Here is a 24,283-nt window from a genome sequence, read left to right as displayed (position 1 = left end):
CAAAATGCATGATCAGAGCTTTTGGCAATGGATGGAAAAAAAGGTGTGTGTTTAAACAGAAGTAGTTACACAAACAAGCTGAGTTCTAGTCTACTCTTTACTATAGACTTACTGCGGGTATTTGTAGTGCTTTGAGATCCTCAAAGAAAAGCAACTTACAAAAGTGTAAATTAATTGTTATTTTATTATAATGGCACAGAGGCTTCAGAATAGATGGGCATCAATCAAATAATGCTTCATAGAGAGAGCATTTCAAGGGTTATTTTTTTTTCTCCCAATTTATCTTTCTGGCTCCCTCTAATTAGAGTTGAAGGAAATTACTGCCATGTATTGAGAGAGAAATATATATCCAGCTTATTGTTTGGAGCATGACCAAACCCCAAACTATAACATACTGTGCTAGATTAATTCCAAAAGCAACAATTCATCCATAAAAGACTTAGAAAAAAATCCATCAATCCATGAAAGAATAATTAGAATTCAGGCAGTGAAAGTATTTCCTACCAGAAATTATGTATTGTTTTAAGAATGCATTTTTAAAGTACAGGCCTGATTTAGTTCTTGCATACAGCAATTTTACTATGGTGTAATTCCACTGACTTCAGCAGTATTACACTCACGTTGTGATCATGATAAGTGAATGGAGAAGGTCCTGCTTTGAGCAGGGGGTTGGACTAGATGACCTTCTGGGGTCCCTTCCAACCCTGATATTCTATGATTCTATGATTCTATGAAGTGGGCCTCATGTATTTAACAGTAGCATGTTACTGAAATCTAGAACAGCTTTAGTATGTTATTCTTGCATTATGTGATTTAAACTTAGTTGCTCCACTACCAGAATATGGTGGTACCCTAAAACAACGTGGAAGAAACTATTGACCAGGGATGGTGGTAACAGAATATTAAGTGGAAATATTAGGAAGGCTGAACTTCAGAGTTAATAGGTGTAACAGCATCTTTTTAATGGTGATAAAGGGCCTAATTCTGCAATGTAGTGAATGTGAGTGTGCTCAGCACAATACAGGATTCACTCAGGGGTTTGTTGCATCAGTTCTGTTGGCACATGTGGTCCATCTTACAGTGTGTATCTGAAGTTTATTTTTCCTGCAAGTTAGTGTCAAAGGCCACACGATCATTTGATGGCCGGTTGATTAATGTTTTGATAATCACAACCATGTTTTGTTCCAGTTCATCTTCATGACAGTTTAAATTCTTGAAAGCTGCTAGCCTTTCTTTGCTGTAGTTTAGGAAAAGAAATAGATACGTCTGCTAGTGTAAATGATTCATATTTCTCTATTTTATTAAGTTGGATGTCCTATAGTACAGACATCACCCTGTACATTTTCGTAAGTATGGTAAGCTGAATGATGATTAATGCTTATACTACAGCCATGAGTCCTTTTCAAATGCATTGCTCTGAACCAAATAATATGGTGGAAAACTGCTGAGATAGGGAGCAATGGGCCCAGTGTATTTGAGCACTGGCAGACAAGGAGTTAATTCCCTGCTCATGTCTTCTGCAGCAAACCCCTCTACAGGTGACTAGGTGCAGTAATTAGTAAGGCTTGGTGGATCATTCAGGAGCTCAAGGTAAAACCAGAGAACTCTGCAGAGATAGTTTGCTAGCAATTACATGGAGGATTTCCTTAACATAGGAGGGTTTTGTATGACTGGATGTGTTTTTAAAAGATACACAGTAATTCAAACAGAAGTTATGGGCTTGATGCAGAAATTACTGGGTGAGGTTCTATGATCTGTGTCATGCAGGAGATCAGGCTAGAGACTCACAATGCACCCTTCTGGCCTTAAAATCTATTGATATCTCACAGCTTAGGAACCATATATTCCTGTTGCTGCAGCAAAGCTATTTTTGTGCAGATGTAAAAACCATTTTTTTGTTTTTGATTTTACAGATGGGCTTAAAGTGGAAGAGTGGATCCACTCTTCCCCAAAGCATAAGGGATCTGTGGGTTTTGCTGTGGCTTATCCCTAATTATTATGGGGGAGGGGCAAGGGGAACAGGCTTTTGGGTGGGATGGGAAAGGTTGTTGTGGTAAAAATCTGTTGCTCTTGAAGCATGATAAGAAACTTTTTTATATCTTGTGGGACTAGGTTGGTTTGAACCATGAGCCTTTGTTTGAACAGTTGCAGGAATAATTTTCTGAAATAGCTTGTGTTTAAAGGTTCCCTCAACATTAACTTTTTTGGTGATTTGTACTGGATTTGGCTAATGTGGGTGTTAATGTTATGCTTGTAGACAGGAGAGTTTTTTTGAAAGCCAAAAAGTTCACCCCTGGGCTTCTCTGGTGATTGTCACAGGTGACATAGCACTAACAAATTACTCAGTCAATTAACAGGTGGAGGCAGCCTTGGCCTGTTGCATGTGTACATTTACTGTTCTCTCTCTTTTACAAGAAGACCGAGCCCCTGTTTCTCTTGTGAACCAAAGTGGTCTTCCTAATTTGAGGTGAGCATTTATTACAGACTTTTTAGTAGAAACCTGCTGCTCCTGAAACGTAAGTGTCTTAAATAAAAGGCAACTGAAATTTAATTGCACTTAGCTTTGTAAAATCAAACTTCTTTGAGGTTCTGTGAAAACAAAAATCCTTTCATTTGCCCCTGGTAGAGAGAGGGCGATTTCAGAGCTCGTTGGGGAAAAAAAAAATAGCAAAATAATCTGGTGAAAATATTCAAAGTTGTTTGTCTTACAGGGTTCAAAATAGACCTTTTTGTAAATCTGAACTGCAGTTTTCATTTACAAAAAACTCGTGTCTTTCGGTAAGAAAATGCACTCTCTCAGTAAATGAGAGCTTGTGATCACCAAAGTTAAAAATTTTGCAGAAAATGAACATTTTGATGTGGAACTTCAAATGAACGTTTTGTGGAAAAGTTTCAACTCGGAGCCTATTTGACCCTTTTTTGACCCACCCTCCCATTCGCATGCTTTTTTTTTATGTACAGAATTTTGACCAGCTGTACTCGGTTAATGTTTCTGAAGATGTTGTTTTATGTGTATTTTGTCTGGAAACTCTTTGTGTACCCTGGGAAAGCTTCATGCTGCTAAAGGGTGCAGAATTGTAGTCCTGGAAACAGCAGTCCTCCTTTCAACAGAAACACTACAGCATAGGAAACGGGGATATAAGTTCCCCATCCTGGTATTTTGTCTCATCTCTGACCTTGAGGGACCACGTCCATGGATGAGAGGGTTAATCATTCTCAAAGACCTGTCAGTCTTAAGCATCATTTGAAAAGAAGGATTCGACTGATTTCAATTGTAAAAGCATTTTAATTTTTTTTCCCAGAAAGCATCTACCTGGTAACTGGGAGCTGGGTTTGGACTGACTCTGTGTCATATAGGCCACTAACTAAGACAGTACATTGTAACGGCTTTAATGACTGGCAAACCTTAAATTGTTCATGTTGGGTCTTGATAAAGAATCAGACATTCAGATGTTCATCTAACACAGTTCTGCACAGCTGCCTATGGTCCTGTAACAGCAGACTTCCTCTCAGGACTTTTTCATTTCTGGTTCCAAACCCAACCAGAACAGGGAAGTGTAGTTAGCCAAAGGGGGGGACAAAAACATTCTTTTTTCAGTGTCTTAGTTATCTCAACACTTCCAAATTTATACAGAGATTCCATTTTGAGAAGCTTAGGCAAAATGTAAACGTTTCTATAATGTATTGCCACTCCGAATCACGGAGAGCGCTGCAACAAATTTTAATCAAGTGACTAGTAGTATATCTATCATTGCTCTCTACTGTGTGGAATTTGAACTGTACAACGGCCTGTCTTAAATACTACAACTCTTTCAACTGACAGAGATTACCCTTTAAGCTTTCTTTTTGAAGCGCAAGGATCGGAGTTCTATCCCTTCTCTCATCAAGAAGTTCCAAGTGGCCATGGTGTGCAGCTTAAAGACAACTGTGTACTAATGAGATGTTTCTAGATGTATTACAAAGATCTAGTGACAGGAAAGCATTGGTCTTTCAGATAAAATATGCATTTTTCTGAATTATGCTATAGTAGAACTTCAGAGTTATGAACACCTCGGGAATGGAGGGTGTTCATAACTTTGAAATGTTCATAACTCTGAACAAAACATTATGGTGGTTCTTTCAAAAGTTTATAACTGAACATTGACTTAAAACAGCTTTGAAACTTTACTACACAGAAGAAAAATGCTGCTTTTAACCATCTTAATTTAAATGAAACAAGGACGGATACAGTTTCCTTACCTTGTCAAATCTTTTTTAAACTTATTTTTAATAGTTTACATTTAACACAGTACTGTATTTCAATTTTAAGTAATTTCTTTTGCTTCTTTTTTAATGTTCGTTATTCATGGGGAAAAATGCCAACACAAAAGCTCACCGATTTAAATGTCCATTCAAATAGCACTAAGAAAAATGCTGCAGCAAGACTTACCAGCACTAGTCTTTATAATGACCCCCCCCCCCAAAAAAAAAAAAGTATCGAAACTTAGCTTTCCTGCTTATGTACTACAGGATAAACTAAGTAGACTTGAAAAAAAATCTTTCAAGATTTTAACTTTGCCTTTTCTGTAACCATCACACTGCTTTTGATCTCTCTTATGCAAACCATAGAGGCATTGCATTACCAAAATCAGTGGCAGCAGCCTTGCGTACAATACACTGCCTTTTTACTGCTCCACTATCTTTGGCTTCTCTTGCAAATTGCTTTATTTTTTCCTGGGTTTTCCAAATATCAGTGTCAGTTGATTTCCAGATACCATATACTACTGCTGTGTTGATGAGGTTAACACCATTGTTGAGGTTTTTAAAATATTTCTAGCTTTGTGTCTATTGAAAGTGTGACATGTTTGCACTTCCTATTGCTTGCCATTGCTTTGCTTAATCACACAGTGTTTTGTCTCTGCTGTTGCCTGATTGTGTACTTCCAGTTCCAAATGAGGTGTGGGATTGACCACTAAGTTTGTTACCCTGGACTTTGTATCTCCAAAGTTCTAGTGTATTTAGAAATTGATTTCTTGGGTCTCGTTTTGAGTCTGTGGCTTGCACCATTTCAGCATGGATGCTCTCCCATCAGGAAGTTATTTTATTAAACATGGATCCTATTTATCTTAGTATAAGAGTGCTACACATCTTCTGATTGCTAATTCTGTCAGTCAGATGAGTACTTTTTCCTATTACTGGCCTATTTTTTTTCAGTATATTTATACTCTTTCCTTCCGACAGGTTTCTATTTCTAACGGTGATTATTTTTTCTTCTCTTTGAAAATAATTTGCTTGTTGGCATCTGTAGGTTGATGTTGTTGCCTAATGTACAAAGACTTTGACAAAATGCAATATGGTGCATTTCCTGAGCCACTATTTTCGTAAACAGAAAATGACTCTCTCGGGAGTGCATCAGACTTTTAAACACTGTTGTGTGTTGGGGGCAAATTCCAAGTTAAACACATTTCTCAAAAGCATCACTTTTCTCTCTGTGCAGAGGAAAAAATGGATTATGTATGTTTCTGCTTCATATGACACATCTAAACTTGCTGAGTTTACCTTCCATATCCCCAAATCAAAAGGAAACCTGAAGCTGGGTACTGTAACAATTTTTTTCAGCTCATTTTCTTTGAGGATTTTTCTGTTCTTGTGTGTGCAGCTTCCTTTTAGGTTTCCTTTACATTTACATTAGAAATGCAAATCGCTCAATGGACCAGTACAAATAACCTTCCCTCCTAACAGAAACGCTTCTTAAGAGAACCTGACTGGAGGGAGATGGACACTAAAACATCTTTTTTTTTCCTTCAAAGACAGGAAAAATGGAAGGAGAAGTACAAAGAATAAAAGCAAGAGATATACTTTAAGGCTCCAATCTGGCAAAGATATATATATATATGTACATGCTTAAACTTACACATGTGATTGTTCCCATTGACTTCAGGAGGACCATTCCTGTGTGTAAAATTAAGTGCATGTGTAAGTGTTTGTAGGATTGAATCCTATAAATTGCAGTTAACAGAAAGTTGAGAGTTGAAATGTTTAAATAAAAATTAGAATCAAAATTTTTAAAGATCACCTGAATGTTTCAAAGAAGTAGCGTTAGCTGTGCTTATACTTTTCTAGTGTTTGACTTTCATTAATCTCTGAGTGAATTTAAGTGGTACAAATATTCATGGAAAGAAAATTTCAAAGTTGAATATGCAAGTATTCAAGGAAATTAAATTTTGCATTGGTATGTTCACATTTCTGCACTGGCACCATTTGCATGGTAATCTAATCAGGGAGTGGAAACAATACTCTGGTGATTAATCTGACCAATTACAACTCAAATATGCAGCTTGAATTCTGGATATCAAATACCTGTGATCAATCAACACAGTTTATATAATACACTCAGATCACAATCCACTTCATGATCTCCTATGAGCAGAAAGAGGCAAAATTAATCAAATCATTTTCACTCTGCTCTGTAACACAAGTTCATTTGTTTTTGGGATAAATGGTTCTTTTCGGAAAACTAGCTTGCTTCAAATAGTGAGGGGATATCTCCAACTAAACAGGCTGGTGAAAACTGTGCGTGTTGAAGAGCATTGTGGAAGTGAAAAGAAGAGTGAAAAATGGTGTGGTAGGGGAGGGATGAGGGAAGCAGGTGAAAAGCAATGGTAGCTTTCATGTATCTTGTCTTGAACCCAGTAAATTCTAGCTGCTGCCCTAGCTGAGCATCAGCCAGAATTGTTTATGCCCCATTTTTCCAAAACCGTGCATATCCAGTGACTGAGCCAAGCTTCCGAAGCTGAGAAGACAGATTGATTTCATATAGAAGGCAGTTGAGAGAGACCACACACTCTGTACGTGAGAGGCGGTTTACATTTTGTGTCAATTACTGAACCACGTATTTGCAGTACTCTACAAGATGTGAATTTCTTCATTCACTTTATTAAAAACATTTTATGCTGCTGAACATAATGTAATAGCTCCTTCACTTAGGACTGCATAGTCCTCACTGTGATGCATGTCATGAGGTTTGGAACATCATAGCAACAGTAGGGACAGACCCTCTTGTTACAAAAGCTTCTACAACTTGACCTAAAGGAGAGTCTCTGTTAGCAATACAGGTCCTAAGAAGATGTCAAGCAGTTCTTGTTCTGCCCAGGAGGGGGCAGTGGTGCACACACATTAGTAGCTGTACAGTTTTTAATTTTAGAACTGGAAATGATCTCAAATGCTGACTTTTTTTACGCACACATTTGGAACAGCGTTTTACTTCTTTTCACTAATTTAAATATTTTGCCAGTTAAATATTTTATATAAAATGTCAATCTGAGTTTTAAGATGTTTTGTTTTTTACATCAACTAGAAAATTGGTCATTTTGAAATAAATGAAATGCAAGTAAACTACAGCAGTTAGAGGAGGAACAGATAGGATTGTCTTTAAACACAACAATAGTTCTTTGAATTGGCATACGTTTGGATGCTATTTGGTAATGTGGTATTTAAATCAGAACCACTGTAGATCTTATGAGATCCATTACTCATTAACTTCTGGTTATTCAACATGGGGACAATGACAATTCTTCCTTCAGATATTCCTAGATGGGAGGGACCTTCCAGGGTGCCTCTCTGGGAAAGGGGGCCTAGTACAGAAAAGGTTGAGAACAACTACATTTACTGATGAGATCCTAGCCCAATTCTGCAGTGCCTGGATCCAGTGTATTTACCTATAACTCTTTCTCCTTTTGGAAATTCCTAAGTTTTTTCAGTTGCACAGAGGAAGAGTGATGCTTTCTTGTGAGTTTCAGGTGGGTTTTAGAGGTGGAATGATGATGGGGGACTAGATGGCTCAGAAGGTGATGACATCTGGAGACATTCATCTGTAGATTGCTGTTTTTGACACAGTCCTGAAAGTCACTGCCCTTTGTTAGTTTTTATGTTGCAGTAGCACCTAGTGGCCTCAGCTGGGTACTAATATTGTATAAAGGTATGGTAAATGACAGTCCCTGTCCCAACGAGCTTACAGCTGAAAAGACAAGACATAACTTTTAGATGAGACTAAAGAATGGGGAGGGGAGGGAAGACAGGGTAACAAAGCTAATACGATGTTTTAGTATAGACTTAACCATGTGTGATGGTGTTAGACAAAGGTGCTGGTAGCAATAATCCCAGTTTGCTCAGTAGTCTGAGCAATGGACTGTTCAGTGATGCTATTCAGTGGTCCATATGAATTGAGTTGGTGATCCCATTCCAGTTCCCAAGAGGCAAATACCTAAAACAAAAACAAACTCCTTAGCGCTAATAGTCATCTTGCTGACAATCTTGCCTCAGAAGCTAAGAAGTAAGTGGGCATGGAAACTTGAATTATTATTTCCTCAGAAGAGGAGATTCCTCTTGGTAAAGGTTGAAAGACATATCTGGAACAGTTTTCAGAAAGCTTGCGCTGCTGGTGCCCATATAGTATGTCTTTTGTGGGTAAACTTGATCTCTGCAACCATGAGGCTGGCATTGTTCAGCAGCACTAATCTTATCCAAAATGTTTTTAAAACACTCCAAAAACCACACAGGAAAAGTCATGGAAAAGTCAGTCCAGGAATATTTCACATGACAAGGTAGCTAAGAAGAAAATCAACTATGGACTTGGTAAAACACAAGGAAAGAAAAGAGAAGAAAGCATGGAGAAGAGGGATAGAAAGAAAAGAGAGAAGGGGACTGAATAATGAATACCCCAAACCCAGTTGTGTGCTGTGATCTTACCGTAGTACCAATAAGTGTGAATCTTTTCCTTTTAAGCTTTTGACAATTGGTGTGATGATTTCATCAAACATCAGTATTTTAAAGATGATTATGTGGTCAAGAGGTGAGTTTGGGTAACATTTTGCATGGAGTAGTTTTTTAATAGGAGAAAAAAAAACTTTTGCCAAAAAGACTTTCCAAAACAGAAAGATAGAAGTCTGTGTTTCCACAGGGAAAAATTGGAGTGTGGTGAGTTTTAGCCATAGTTTGAAGTCCAGGGAAGTTATGTTGAATTCTTAGGACCAACTTCTGCCTTCCAAAGTGTGTCCAATTAGCTCCAACGAAAGGTGCTACATGCATGTTCATCAAGGACTGAGTTCTGCCTACAGTTATGTCCCTACAATCTCTGCAAAGTCAATAGGAGTTGATCAGATGTAAGCGAGAGTAGAATATAGCTGTCAATATTGACTTAGGTTGCCCTTCTGGGCTAAAAAACAAAAGGCAGACATGGGCCTCAACGGAAACCACGGATCCACATTCAAATTGTTGTTTTGCAGCTAGGGTGACCAGATGTCCCGATTTTATAGGGGCAGTCCTGATATTTGGGGCTTTGTGTTATATAGGTACCTATTACCCCTCCCCACCCCATCCCGATTGTCCATACTTGCTATCTGGTCATCTTACTTGCAGCTCCACTCTGATGCTATAGTGAGCCAAATCCAAACAGTTTGAAATTTGGGAACTTTAGAATTTGGATACAGAGTTTGAACCCTCAGGTCTAAGAGTAATTGAATCAAATTGGCAAATATGTGGGTAACACTGGAGTTTTGGTGTGAGACTGTACAGAGAAATGAAATTTAGATTCAGAGTTGGGCTCCTTTTCAGTTCAAAAAACCCACACATCCCCCAAAACCCTGCTACTAACTGACTAAGCAGGAAACATTAGAGTGGCTATATTTTAGGAAGCTCTGTAGGGATGTGCAAGGAAATTTAGAAACAAATCAAAATGAAAAGTAGCGGTTGGGGTGGAATATGGATCCAAAAATTTTTAAAATTTATGAAAGGCTAGGTTTCTGATCAATTTGAACTTGGGTTCATTCTTATTTTTTCCAAACCACTTGGTGTTTTTTGTTGGCCTATGCTTGAAAAGGATATTTATGTACAACTCCTGAAATGTGAAGCAACATTTAAGCATTGAAATGGAAATTAGGAATGTTTTAATCTGGTTGCACAAAATAATACAAATACTTGTAGAGAGTATGTGTTATGAAATGTGAAATTCCTCAATGGCCCTAACTTTTCAAACATTAAGACGATAGCAGTTTATATTGGTAGGCCAACTCTAAGTAGTAGTAATAACAATCATTTTATTTATCGGGTTCCCATCCGTCATTAATATCCTGCTAGATGGCTCACCAAAGACATAATTTGAAGTTAATGTCCTGCTAGGCACCTCATAAAAGAGATAAACCATTAGGCATATAACTGCCTTTATATTTTATGCTTTTCTCTATTGATGTAGATTACAGTAAAAGGGCCAATTTTGCATCTTCATTGAAGTTAATGGTGTTTCACCCACTTACACCAGGTCTGAAACTGGTCCAAAATGTGTTAACATTTTGTTGTTGTTTTGTTCTGCCAAGTGGTGGTGGAGCATCCATCATTGACTTGCGAGGTGCCCCAACTGGATCAGTTAGGATAGAGATAATACTATTTTTCCCCTGTCAAATTTCTGCTCCTTGCAAAATCCACTTACTGTAAAATGTCACTTTTGGAGGCTTTTTTTCCTCCTTTCTCATCTTTTGACTAAATTGCCAGTTCTTCTGCTCATTCTTTTCATCTTTTATGTCATTCATTAAAATATTACATTTTATGCCCAGTATTGTTCACACTCTACAAGGTTTTTATCACTTAGATAAAAGCAATCTCCTTGATGCACAGCTGGTCTCCAGTCTGATCTGATTGCTTTTGTGATAGGTCTCAGATACCTACTGCCATGTAGCACCCTTCTAAGCTTTTTCAAATAACTAAATTACTTGCAGATGAACTCATTTTATAGCATGTAGCTGAGAAGGTTTTCAGTTCATTTGGGGCCAGATTCTGCCATCTTTACTCACATTCAATAGTAGCTTACTCTTAGTTCTGTTGATTACTTGAGAAATAAGGTATTACTCGTGAGTAACAGTAGCTACTTTTTCCACATATATCCTATGTCTTTGACTTATTTTGGGTATGACATCAGCCATGTTTCTGCTCCCCAAAACTTCTGTTTAGGAATGCTGCTGTTTTTTACATGACCATGGGGATAAAGATGGTGGAAAGAGATGATGGGGAATCTCTTGATTCCTTTTAGAAACCCTGAAGGGGTTTTTTTGTTTGATGGGAGGGGATTTTTAGATGTAACAAATGCAGGAATTCTTTATAAAATAATGGTTTAAAGAACTTTGCTTTTTTTCATGAACAGTTTTAAAAATGTTCTTAACACACTAATTATTGTAGCATTGTATATAACACCTTTCCTTCCACAGTGTGTTGAAAGCTATCCAAGAATGGCAGCCAATCACCAAGGAAATATAGCTGCCTCTGGGTTGGAAAGTAGCACTTGTTTAACAGAGTGCAGTAATATTAGAGAACGCTTTAGGATAGGAAGTAAAAAGTGCTGTATTCAGGTGCAATTACAGGGGAATTTAAGGCGCTGATTCTGCAAAAAATTAAGCATATGATTGTCTTCAATGGAGTTACTTCCATGCTTAAAGGTAAGTGCTTATGTAAATGTTTGCAGCAGTAGGGCTGTTGTTATTGGAATGGAAAAGGAGATGTCCAAGCAACAAACTCTCTTAAGATGCGGTTTGACACTGTGGAAAATGTATGACAACCTTTTTTCTATTCTAAATTTCAGCAACAGCCTGATCAGACTGTGACTCTACTAGATCTTATAGGAAGAGTCAAGTATGCTCAGTACTTGAAGAGGAGGCCTAAAGGAACAAGCAAGGCCTAAAGGAATGCCAGCAAAATACTGGGCAACACTGTGATGGGAGGCTAAATTTATGCCTAGTTATAAGCAGGCACAACTTCACTGATTTTTTTTTTTTTTCAAAGCATGAAACATATGAGGTCAAACATTCCATGTCTGTTTTTTGTTAGCAGGTTTTCTACTAAGGTGTTAGTACCCACCACTCTTCCATGCATGTCTTTCTTTTAACAGTTCTTTCCTCCTCCCCCCACAGCACACCTTCCTATAGCCTAAATTTATACTAATATGAACACTTTAAGCAATATTTGCCCCAAACTTCTCTTACCTCAAATGCACACATTGAGACCACTTAGCAGCTTCCCTGCTCCTTTACTAAACTCTTGGATAGAAGCCGCCGTATACCTGCTTAAAGAAATCCAAAGCTCACCCCCCCCCCCCTCAGCAAAATATAGGCAGACGCTGAATTAGTAACTCTTCCTTTCAGTTGACATTAAACAAATTAAATAAAATAAAAATCAAATCTACAGGCATGCACCTTTATGGAAGTCCTAATGTAACTATTTGCATCTGGTGCAGATGATATGGAGAGTACATTTCCCCTATCTTACCCTCTGTTAGGGCCTTCTATCCTCCTATGGTGCTAGATCTCTGAAACAACTCAGGGCTTTTTGTTTAAGAAATTCTTCTCCAAAGTTATCAGCCTGCTTCCAGATGGCATTATTCATGGGTGGCAGTAGTCAGCTGGCACCAAATAAACCCATCCTAATCCACTCCTACTTATAAATATATTACCCAGCTGGCTCTGGTCCCATTATGAACAAGCAGCCACAAATCCTAGGCTAATAGGCTTCATCAAATCCTAGTCTGACTGTAGCTGAGCCAAAATCATCAGGTTCTCTGGGACCATGGGAAATATAATTCCATTTAGGATTGATTTATTCTACAGAACTCTTTTATAATCTGTATATTATAACCAGAAATGCTTCACCCTATAGGTGATGTTCAGTGGAGAAGAACAAATGGGCTTGGAACTCTCTTTTATAGAGCCTTTATTTCTCTCTCTCTCTCCAAGTGCTGGCTGACTGTGTCCACTCCTAATTAAAGGCATGTGCTGGTTCAAGGGGATTAGAAAACAGATCTCATGACCAACAGTGGGTTACTCAGGTTAGTTTGTTCATAGTTTATTTCTTAACTTGTCCATGCACTTACATCATGATGTAAAGTGGATCCTAGTATATTAAGCTATAAGATTTTGGCTCTTTTCTACTCGGTCATAAATCAGCCTAATTATTGTGTCCCTGGGTCTCCTGAGGCTTGTCTACACTAGCCTTGTGCTATTATTAGCATTGGTGCAACTGCACTGTATCTGAAAAAGGGATATGAGATTTTGCAAAGTAGATAGCTGTTGTCCTGTGTGACAGGTTTAAGCTTCATTCTAAAGTCTACGCAATTAATTTATCATTGTAACCCCTGTTCGTTATTGGCATTGAGGTATCTCCCAGCATTGAATTCTTTGCACTCCACTGTTGACAGAAGGCAGGCGCAGATGCTGTCCTTTGTTCCATCACCCCCCACCCCACAAAAAAAAAGTATATGTGCACATGTAAATATTTTTTTCCCTTTCTCTGAAAATAAATATCAGATACTCCCTGAACAGTAGGGAACCCAATTGGGGAAAACATACTGCTCAACCCTTGTTCCACAATAAAATTCTGTTTGCCAAAAAAAATAAGCATCTAAGAATGGCCATACTTCATCAGACCAATGGTCCAACTAGCCTAGTAGCCTGTCTTCCAACTGTGGCTGGTTCCAGATGTTTCAGAGGGAATGAACAGAACAGGGCAATTTATCGAGTGATCCATCCCCTGCTGTTCAGTCCCAGCTTCTAGCAATCGGAGGTTTAGGGACACCTGGAGTATAGGGTTGTGTTCCTGACCATCTTGGCTAACAGCCATTGATGGACCTATCCTCCCATAAACTTATCTAATTCTCTTTTGAACCCAGTTATACTTTTTGGCCTTTACAGCATCCCTTGGCAACGAGTTCCATGAATTTAAACTGAACTCTGTAAAGATGAGTAACAGATCTGTAACCACCCAGCTATTGCCAATAGCATTTGATATTGCACCTTCTGGAGGTTACTATTCTGCTATTTAAATAGACTGATATATAGGCAAGTGTACCTCCCTCTGCGAAAAAGGTAATATTACTGACAATTCTGCTCTAACTTTCAGCTTGTTAACATAAAACTCTACTACTAAATCTCTCAGGGTAAACTGTGCAGAGATACAAAAGCTCTAAGGTATTAAGTGATTTTGATATAAATTCCAATTTTATTTTATGACCCTTTTACAGCTGCTAGTAGATATCTTCTCTCGTAAACTATATTTTTCCAGGTTTTAGGCAAATGTTACCCTTTTTTTTTCGGTAGGGTTTCAGACAATAAGTTTACTGTGACAAGTTAGCAGCATTTTCTCCACACTGCGCGTAGGAGGGAATCTTAATGTGACTAAACTAGCAGAAGACCCATAAAGAAATGTGATTATATTTTAAGTATTCATAAAAAAAGTTATATTCAATTTACAAATTTGGATTTTGTCTGTGACAGTCACTGCAAGAGTGTAAAGCTCTATAAACCAGGACAGTGAAATGGCTACGTTGTGTGGGCTGCTTACCCAAAGCAAGCTTCTCCATATGAATGGAGAACTTCTTTTTGCTGGTATAAATGGTGAAGAGAACAAAACTAGATAAGTTAGTGTCTAAAATTGCATCCCTTACTCATGTGAGTGGTGCTGATACCCAGGGTTTTCAGAACCCAAAGCAGTGGTTACTTAACTGTTTCTCACCAGGCAGTGCCAAGAATAAATCATTGGGGGCACATCTCATCCATCTGATATATAATTGATACAAACCAGAGTGCTTTCACCTAACACTACATTTTAATCTTAAGCTCATGCACATATGCTGTCACAGTAGGTTTAGAAAATTTCAAAACATTTATATTTACCTGAAGTTAAGAAATGTTTTCGAGGGATCATCAGCCAGACTTCCGGGGGACCCACCTTCTGTCTAGCCACTGAGGAACTTGGCTGTCAGATCATTGCCAAAAGAAAGCTTCCTCGGACTTCTCAAAAGCAAATTCTTGAACTCTTGCCCCTCCCTTCAGAGGGTTTACATTAGTGTATCTTCAGCTGCAGGCCTGGTCCTCCACACTTAAGTAATCATTGAATCACTGTATATGCTGCTGCAGCCCTATCATATAGAGGCACCCTTTTTTCCATATGTTGCTGGCACTTCAAGCCCCTAAACTTATGTTAGACCTTGTCTTGACAGATACAGAGGAACTAAATCACAAAACTAAAAATTGATGCTAACTTAGGTACAAGCGATCATGACTTGATCACTTTTCTATTGTGCAAACAGAATGAAGTCCAGACCAGTGATATATAGATGTATATATGGTGCTTTAAAAGGGTCACTTTCACAAAGCTAAAAACAATTTTGAACCAAATCAGCTGTGAGGAAGTATTTAATAAGGAAAAAATTGACTAATTGGGAATTGTTTAAGAATGTGCCCCAAAAGTCCCAATCCCACAATTGCAGAAGAAGGCTGTATTGGTTTTAAAAAAACCTGATTTAGAGGGGCAATGAAGGCAACTACATGTTTTTTTAAAACCTATACAACAAATGTAAAGAAAAAGGAAGTTGATAGTAATGAATATAAATCAGAAGCTAGGAATTTTAGAAAATTGGTAAGGGCAGCAGAGGGACACAAGGAGAAATCTATGGCTGGTGGAGTTAGGGACAATAAGAAGGAGTCTTAATTATATTAAGAACAAAAGAATCTATTACTAGATTAAAATGGTAGAATTATCAATAACAATGCAGAAAAGGAAGAATTGGTCAATAAATATTTCTGTTCTGTCATCATATGATAACCTTTTCCGTTCTATTTGTATCTCAGAAGGATTTTACAGAGCAGCTACTAAAGTTTAAATATTTTTAAATCATCAGATCCAGATAACTCTTGCATCCAAGAGTTTTAAAAGAGCTGGCTGGGGAACTTGCCGAACTGTTCCTGTTAATTTTCAAAAAGTCTTGGAAAACTGGGGAAGTTCCAGAAGATTGGAAGAAATCTAATATTGTGCCAATATTTAAAAATTGTGAACAGGATGACTCGGGTAAGTATAGACCTGACAGGCTGATATTGATCCTGGGCAAGAAAATGGAGCAGCTGATATGATTAATAAATAAAGTGGGGTAGTATAATTTGTCTAACTTGGTATCTTTTTTGATGTGATTACAAGTTTGGTTGATTAACGTAATAGTGCTGATCTAATATTCTTAGACTTGTGTAAGGCATTTGACTTGGTACCACAGAATATTTTGATTAAAAAGCTAAAATTCTATAAAGTTAATGTGGCACTCATTAAATGGATTAAATGTGGGCTAGCTGATGGAATTGTAAACAGGGACTCATCAAATGGGTGTTTTTCCAGTGGGGCCCTTAGGGATCTGTTTTTATCCCTATGCTGTTTAATGTTTTTATTAATATCCTGGAAGAAAACATAAAATCATCTCTGGTAAAGTTTGCAGATGATGCAAAAATTGGCAGAGTGGTAAGTAATAGAGAGGACAGGATACTGAGACACGGTGATCTGGATCACTTGGCAAGCTGGGCTAAAGCAAACAGTATTTATTTCAAAACAGCTAAATGTAAATGTGTACATCTAGGAACAAAGAATGTAGGCCATAGTTACAGGATGGGGGGGCCCTGTCCTGGGAAGCAGTGACCCTGGAAAAAGATTTGGGGGTCATGGTGGATAATCAGCTGTACGTGAGATCCCTATGTGACACTGTAGTTAAAAGGGCTAATTCAATGGTTAGATGCATGAGCAGGGGAATCTTGAGTAGGAATAGAGAGGTTATTTTACCTCTGTGTTTCACATTAGTGTGACTGCTGCAGGACTACTGTGTCCGATTCTGGTACCTCTAGCATTGGTCCATAACTAGATGGAAATGACAGAATTCAAGAACAATGTTGATAAATTGGAGAGGGTTTTTAAAAAAGTCATGAGAATGACTAAAGGATTAGAAAACATGTTATATAGGGGTAGATTTAAAGATCTTGATCTATTTAGCTTAAAGAGAAGACTGAGGTGATTTGATTACAGTCTATAAGTACCTACATGGGGAACAGGTATTTAATAGTGGGCTCTTCAACATAGCAGAGAAAGATTAACATAGTTCAATGACTGGAAGTTGAAGCCAGACAAATTCAGATTGAAAATAAGGTGTAGATTTTAAACAAGGACAGTAATTAACCATTGGAACAATTTACCAGGAGTTGCAAAGGATTATCCATTTTTAAAATTAAGATTGGGATGTTTTTCTAAAAGATATGATCCAGGAATTATTTTGGGGAAAGTCATCTAGCCTTGGAATCTATGACATAACAATGTCTAAAGGATCTTTTCCCAGGCAATTTTTTCCTTTTTTGTTGAATGGACTGGCCTTATACAGAACAAGTAGTTGGCTTCTGCACCTGAGAGCTTTCAAACTAGAAGATATAAAAATGGGCTCAATTAATTGGAAAGAAATTCTCCATTTAAATTTTGGGCCATTTAGCCATAAGGTAGTTCAATGTAACTAAAATAATGAGTGTATATTTGTATACAACTTTAGCTCTTCTTCTCACAAAGAGCTTTTGAGATGGAAAAAACTTTTGATTCAGATACCCAGGTTGGAAAATTGTATCAGTTCCACATTTGGGCACTTAAATTGACATTTAGTCTTTCAAATATCCACTAAAGTACCCAAGTACCAGTTTGTGTCCACGTACAGAATTGATTTCCCACATATTTAGCCATCCTGTGTTTGGAACTTGGACTTTGCATACTGGAATTAATTGCTCACAATAGAAATACAGCCAACTCTAGAATAGAACACTGCAGGTATTCTACGTCACTCACTCTACATAGGTTGTTCCACTGAAAACAGTATTTCAAAAACCTACTTGCAAATTCATGTGATTGTGATGACAGGACTTAGGCTTCCCCACTAATGCATATCTTTGGCAATTGTCATTGGGAGATATATATATGGGTTCTATCTCAGAGCTCAAGGTGATTACATGAAAAATCTCAAATTTGTTTCCATTTTGCAGGTATCTATTCCCCATCTGCCACAAAAAACTCATCACTCAAAAAAAAATTTGACCTGCTGTAATTACAGCTGATATTTAAACAAATTAAAAATGAAGAATGTTGTTGAAAAGATTATTCCATCCCTAGCATAGAGATGAACATCTATCAAGCTGTAAGCCCGACTTGTGCCCATTGTCAGAGTAAGCAGAACAATAGAATAACCTTTCATCACCTTTATGATAAGCCAAATTAAGTGAGGTGTTTTTAATATACTTTATCATAAATTTTGTTTGTAAAAGGGAGGGAAGAAGCTGAAATTGGAGTACAAGTATAGTGTTCTGAATTTCAGCTGTCGTCTACATGCAAATCTATATCAATTTACCTAAACTGGTTTAGTGAAACCACTGCTAACCCAGGTGTAGACACTCTTATTCCAGTTTGAGTGCCTTATTTTGGTTATAGTTTAAATCTGTTAATGGTTTGAGAGAAACTGAAATAAACCACTCTTAAAACGGAATAAGAGTGCCCACATATGGGGTTGCAGTGCTTTAACTAAACTGGTTTAAATTCTCACCTTAATTTTAAACTAGTACAAAACTCCATATGACTAAACCTGACTATTATTATTTTGTATATGGATAGCTTCTATTCTGTATTGCGTATCTATTTTCCTTGTGTCCTCTGTAATCAGCAGATATCCTTTATTAACCATCTCTCTCAGTTCCTAGCAGAACTGACTTTTGTAGCAGGAGATCTGGGTTAGGTGCTGTACTCTGACTTGGAATCTGATTCACAGGTTCTAGTGCAGCAAGAAAGCTAGAGAAAAGCACTGTTAAATCTCTGTTTTTCTTGTAGCTATGACTACTGGGGCAAGTAGAAGGTTTGGTGGGATAGCTGATTTGACTTGCTTACTATAGACAGTGGTTAGGGATAACACTGGTGCCATGTGTTTATTCTTTCCTCTTGGTTTATAGTATTACATTTCAGAATGTCATCCTAATTAATTAAAAAGTTCCTAAAGAGAAGGGCCTCTTGTTTCCCACTAGGTCACCTTGATGGTTGGGGGAAGGTCTAGCCTTCCTAGCCTGAGGGATTGAATAGCATATGCTTTTGCCTCTCCAGGAAAGTTGCAGGCATATCCATGACTTGCTGTACTTGTAAATGTGGCTGTTCAAACCTTTTATGTTAATTTTGTCATTTTTGTTAATTTATAGCATTTCAGTTTACAGGCAATACTTTAATCCCTGTGTCCTGAGTGACACACAATTAAGTTACCATTTACTCAGTCACAAGTCTCTTAGAAGCATGAAGTGGGTTTTTTTTTTCCACCACTTGGCCTTTGATGATATTACAGAACAGGCCTTTGGTTTTGATGCTGGTAGAAAACTATCCTTGTATGAATGAAACATGACTGTTGAATCAAGCAAAAAATCATTCTTAAAAATGAAACTTGAGTTGAGGGCATATTGCTACTCTCTCATAGAATTCTGTGTATAAAACTTGACTTTCTGGGATTGGATCACTCAGAGTATTGGTTATGTGGTGATTTTTCTTTTTCTCCATGTAGTCTCTTCTAAACCATATAGGTTCTTCTACCACCCTCATCACTGTAGTATCTGAGCACCTTCCAGGGTCAATCAGTATTGACCCAATATCATTACTGTATAGTGACCTTTCTTTGGTTTGTATGAATGTTCTCAGATATAATAATGGTTTCCACATCAGCACAGTCACCACAGCAATTGAGCCTCAGCAGAGAGGACAGAGATCCAGGACTCAACCCAGCAAAGCACTCCTTCTAATGTAATTTTTTTCTGTGGATAAACAGAGAGCTTTTGTTCTAGTGGTACAAATATGGCACCTATCCATAGGATTAAAACATCCATGTTATTTTAAATGAACCTTTTACTTTTATAAAAGGAGGACTTGTGGCACCTTAGAGACTAACAAATTTGAACATAAGCTTTCGTGAGCTACAGCTCACTTCATCGGATGCATTTTCCACTGAATGCATCCAATGAAGTGAGCTGTAGCTCACGAAAGCTTACGTTCAAATAAATTTGTTAGTCTCTAAGGTGCCACAAGTCCTCCTTTTCTTTTTGCGGATATAGACTAACACGGGTGCTACTCTGAAACTTTACATTTATGTTAATGGAAAAGTATCAGCTTTAAAGATTTTCACTTACAAGGTTATTCACATCGTGCTACTTTCTATTTTCTCTTAGACCTTAAAGAGAAAAGGCATTTTTTTAAGTTTTGTAAAAGGGTTCATTTAGTCTCCTAAAAGCAACCTCAAACCTATAATCATATAGTGTACATGCATGAAATATTTTTAAATATGACCTTTTAACTTTAAAAGGTTCTCATAATGGTAAAAGAGAAAAAAATATAGAGTTTATATAACGCCTACCAAGACTAAAAAAGGAATTTAGTACAGATGGACAGAAAATGGTGAGTATTTTCTTTGAAAGTTTGAGTGGCAAAATTTTCATTCAGTTTTTTTTCTCGGAAATTTACTGATCTTTCAACCAAAACCAACTGAAAAATATTCAGTTTTTCAAAAAGCAACAAATGTTGGTTTTGTAAAATTTGTGATTTTTTTCACTGAACTATTAGAACACACAATGAAATGGGAAATACTTTTTGTGGTGGTTTTTTTTTGTTTTGTTTTTAATAAGGCCATATTTCATCAAGGAAAAAAAGCCTTTATGGAGAAATTTTGAGTATCTTTAAAATGGAATGACATGCCTGAAAAAGACAGGAGGTAATGATGCACTGAAATATTGAAACAGCAGTATCTAAAGATGACAGGAGCATTGTACCGCAGAGGCAAAAGTCTCAGATGAAATGGCAGGTGGTATGCTTTCAAAGACACATTCTTAGCTTTATTGTTTGGGGCCCAGACTTTCCATGTAAGTGAACAGAATATTTTTATCAGCTACAATGCCAGGATGCACGTGGTCTCTTGTTTCTTGTTAGTTTATAAGTACCAGATCCCAACAGGGGTTTTATTCAGATGCCCCTTGATATGTGAACATTTTTGAATAGGTGGATGTGAGTGACTTGGATTTCCATTACTTCAATTTTGTGTATTAAACACATTTTACCCCAAACTTAGCTTATTCTTTGGTGCATCTGTGGCATCTTGCTGTGGGGAAGGTGAAGGCATCTGCCACTGCCTCAGCTTTATTATTTCCTAAAAATGTGATTGTCCTCTGCTCTGTTTATAATATATGGAACCACGATCTGTCTTAAACAATAAATGTTTACTAGGAAACACACAGTGCTTAATTTGTAATGAAAGAGGTTCTGGGACTCAAGCAATTGGGTGTCGGGCCTTGAGCAATTTTTTTACATTCATAAATGAAGCATCAAGCCCAGAGGTGCCAGAGCTATGAACTGCCAAGCCTAGAGGTACACTGGGAACACAGCAATGACCTTCTCTTGCTTGTTCCAGATCCATCATCCATCTTTATCCGTCACCCAGAAGCCACAGCCTTGGTACTTGAATGACATAACTGCAAGCAAATATCATTGCAAGCTTCATTCTTGATCTGTGTGCCATCTACAGGACAGATTTGGTAGTTCTTTGAGTAAACATTGACAGTGGGATCTGAGAAGTCATGTGAATTCATGGGCAGTACCTACTTTGGTTATGATTTTTGTAATTCGCTCACCCCTGCTGTAAACCTTTCCAGAGAAGTTTGCAGACAACTAATGTTTGAGTCTTGGTGGCTTGTAGGTCAACTCTTGGAACCATTTGTCAATAATGAAGCACTGCTTCTTTGAAATCAGCATGCACATACTTGAAACCAGCCAACTGAAAATCCGGAGTGGATAATGCTTCCCCATGTTATCATCTACAATGTACCTGGTCTTAACCCCAAAGTGAAGTTGAGAAAAAAGCATCATCTCAGATTTTTAAAAACTAGACTGGTCAAAGCTTAGAAATCATTCAGTAAAGCACCAACCTGCACTGGTAGGGAGAATGGTCGAATGCCATAAGAGGGCTTTTCCTCCTCTCCTCCCCACCTTACTTATATGATGCCCTTTGTTTACTTTTTCCACACCGGTCAATTTCGCTTTGTAGTCCATATCACTCTCTAGTTCTCATGTGCTACATAAAGATGTCGTTTGGGTTACCCAAACTACTAAAGAATACTTACATTGATGTTTTTGGATTTTAAATTATTATTTTTATTTGAATGTGTAACCCCTTTTATTTTTCTAAAAAACTAAAACCTTGTGCCTGATCTACAGTACTTGTGCCAGTATTGCCTCTTTTTATTACTGTATTGAATTAGCTAATTATACAGCTGTCATTGTAATATGCTTGAAGTATAACCCAGTGACCTGTTACTTGAACTATCACACTATCTTGTACCTTGATGCAAAGAATGAGCTATAAAAGAATAACATTACTGTACTGTATTAGGTGACCGTGGTGCAATACCTATGAGATGCAATGAACAAGATAAACGTGACTGGGTTCATTAATATGTATGAATTAAATATTTGTTAACATTAAGTCTCACTATGATCATGCTTCAAACTAATTGTATAGTTATCAGTTCTTACCAGTATAGATAATACCAAGTCAGGCTGTTGTTTTTCAGCCCATCAAAGACAGAACAATGGGAAATAGAAAAGGAAAATTTAAAACTGGGTAAGTTTTGTCACTTGGAAACAAAGCTGTGTCTACTTATATAGACGTAGATATTTAATACTGTGGAGAAGGAATAGTTATATAAATTGATAGTATATGCAATAAAATAATATCTTGATTTTTTTCTTATTATCTTTGTCACAAAATATGGTGAGATGAGATTCACCATTTGTATAAAATGATGAGGTTAGTGCCTTTCTGCAGTTCAGATCAGCTGAGGATCTGGCCTGTGGTTTCTTAATGTCATGTACTGCAACAAATGAACCTATCAAATAGTGGTAATTACTCTTTGTAGAATTTTAATAAATAAATAAATAAATGGCTTTTTTTTTTCATTTTGGTAGAAAAATCTGATGTGAATCTTTAAAAACAATTTCTGACTTTCATTATGGATAGTAAATATCATAATTGGAGCTAGCCAAAATGTTTCCATCAAAGTTATTGTTAATGTTAAACTGGGTTTTTTTGATGTCATGCAAATTTCTGCTGAAAGTGTCTGCTTTCCTCAAACTTCTGATGATTTTTTTTTCTTTCATTAGAAACCCAAAAATGGCTTTATTCAGCTGGATAGTCAAAATTTTCCTGGGGGAGGGAGCCCATTTTATGACCACTGTAGGCACAATTATGTTAACAGTTTTTCATATAAATAAAGTGTAGTATCCTAAGAAACTTTATTTTATTGATATTGACTACCCAAAGTAGTGAGATAAAGGCTAAAATTACCAGATGAGGACAGGGTGGTTTTGGGAACCTGCTATGAGATGAAATAATTTTACACACTGAGACCTACTAGTTTAAACCAATCTGAAGTCCATATTGACTTGCATTTGTTCCCATTTGAAGACATTTCAGTGTCCTATCTTAAATGAGTGAATAGTTCTAGCCCAATTTGATTGACAAGTGTCTACACAATGTAAGCCACCATTTCAAGCTGCATCTATGACAGAGAAGCCAAGACTTCAATAAGCATTAATAAGGATCTCCCCTTTCCCACTAAATCCTCATTCCATGTTAGAACTGAGATATGCTGGTAGCACAGTTGCCAACTTTCACACGATACATAAGCACTCTGATTTTCACAATAAGCCAAAAATCATGCTAATCCCATTTCAAAACAAGGCCAAAACAAACCAATCCCAAAGAACTCCAACACTCTGACTAGATCCCGGTGGTGTGCAGTCTGGGACTATGATGGGCCCACTGTGCACCCCTGACTCTCTCCTCGCATTCCCCTGCTTGCACCCTTGTGCCTCTGCTTGCTGGGAGCTGATTTAAAAAAAAAACAAGCTACAAGCCAAAAACTAGCCAATGAGCAACTCACAAGCCAATTAAGCCAAAACCAAGCCCAATTTCTGCATTTTTTTTCTGGAGGTTTGGCATGTCTGATTGGTAGTGCAGTTCACAGAAGCTCGTGTGGTTGCTGTTTTGGTTGTAGTGATAGTACCTGTTCTGTGCATTTAAAAAAGAATTCACTCTCCAAGACAGTTAGTTCAGCACATTTGCTTAGCGCAATATTAATTAAAATTTAAATAAACCGAACCTCTCAGGAAAATTATATAAATCCATATTGATTTGAAAAACATACATTCTTGATGCAGACAAAAGCCTGTGGAATCAGAAGGAAATCTGTTTGTTTGTGAATTGTTGAAAAAGCTTATTCCCTTCCATCCCCCATTTTCTTATTGTATATTTTGAGCAACCTAAATTCAGTTTTCATAATGTTGCTTTTTAAGTTGCCATACTAAAGAAGTAGAAGATAGCATATTCTTCCCATATTGACTGGGAATTAAT

General features: G+C 37.3%; 1 long non-coding RNA gene across 1 annotated transcript; it reads left to right on the top strand.

Annotated features, from left to right (window-relative positions):
* Positions 1 to 1,562: 1,562 nt before the first annotated feature.
* LOC119846970 lies at positions 1,563 to 23,653 on the top strand. Its single transcript, XR_005290040.2, has 5 exons — positions 1,563 to 1,739; positions 2,419 to 2,467; positions 12,753 to 12,844; positions 15,695 to 15,861; positions 21,284 to 23,653. It is a non-coding gene; the product is annotated as an uncharacterized LOC119846970 (long non-coding RNA).
* The last annotated feature ends 630 nt before the right edge of the window (positions 23,654 to 24,283 follow it).

Source organism: Dermochelys coriacea, chromosome 1, assembly GCF_009764565.3.
Source record: "Dermochelys coriacea isolate rDerCor1 chromosome 1, rDerCor1.pri.v4, whole genome shotgun sequence".
In the NCBI taxonomy this organism is placed as follows: domain Eukaryota; kingdom Metazoa; phylum Chordata; order Testudines; family Dermochelyidae; genus Dermochelys; species Dermochelys coriacea.
The sequence above is the reverse complement of the archived record's forward strand: the minus strand, read 5'-3'. Positions and strand labels throughout refer to the sequence as shown.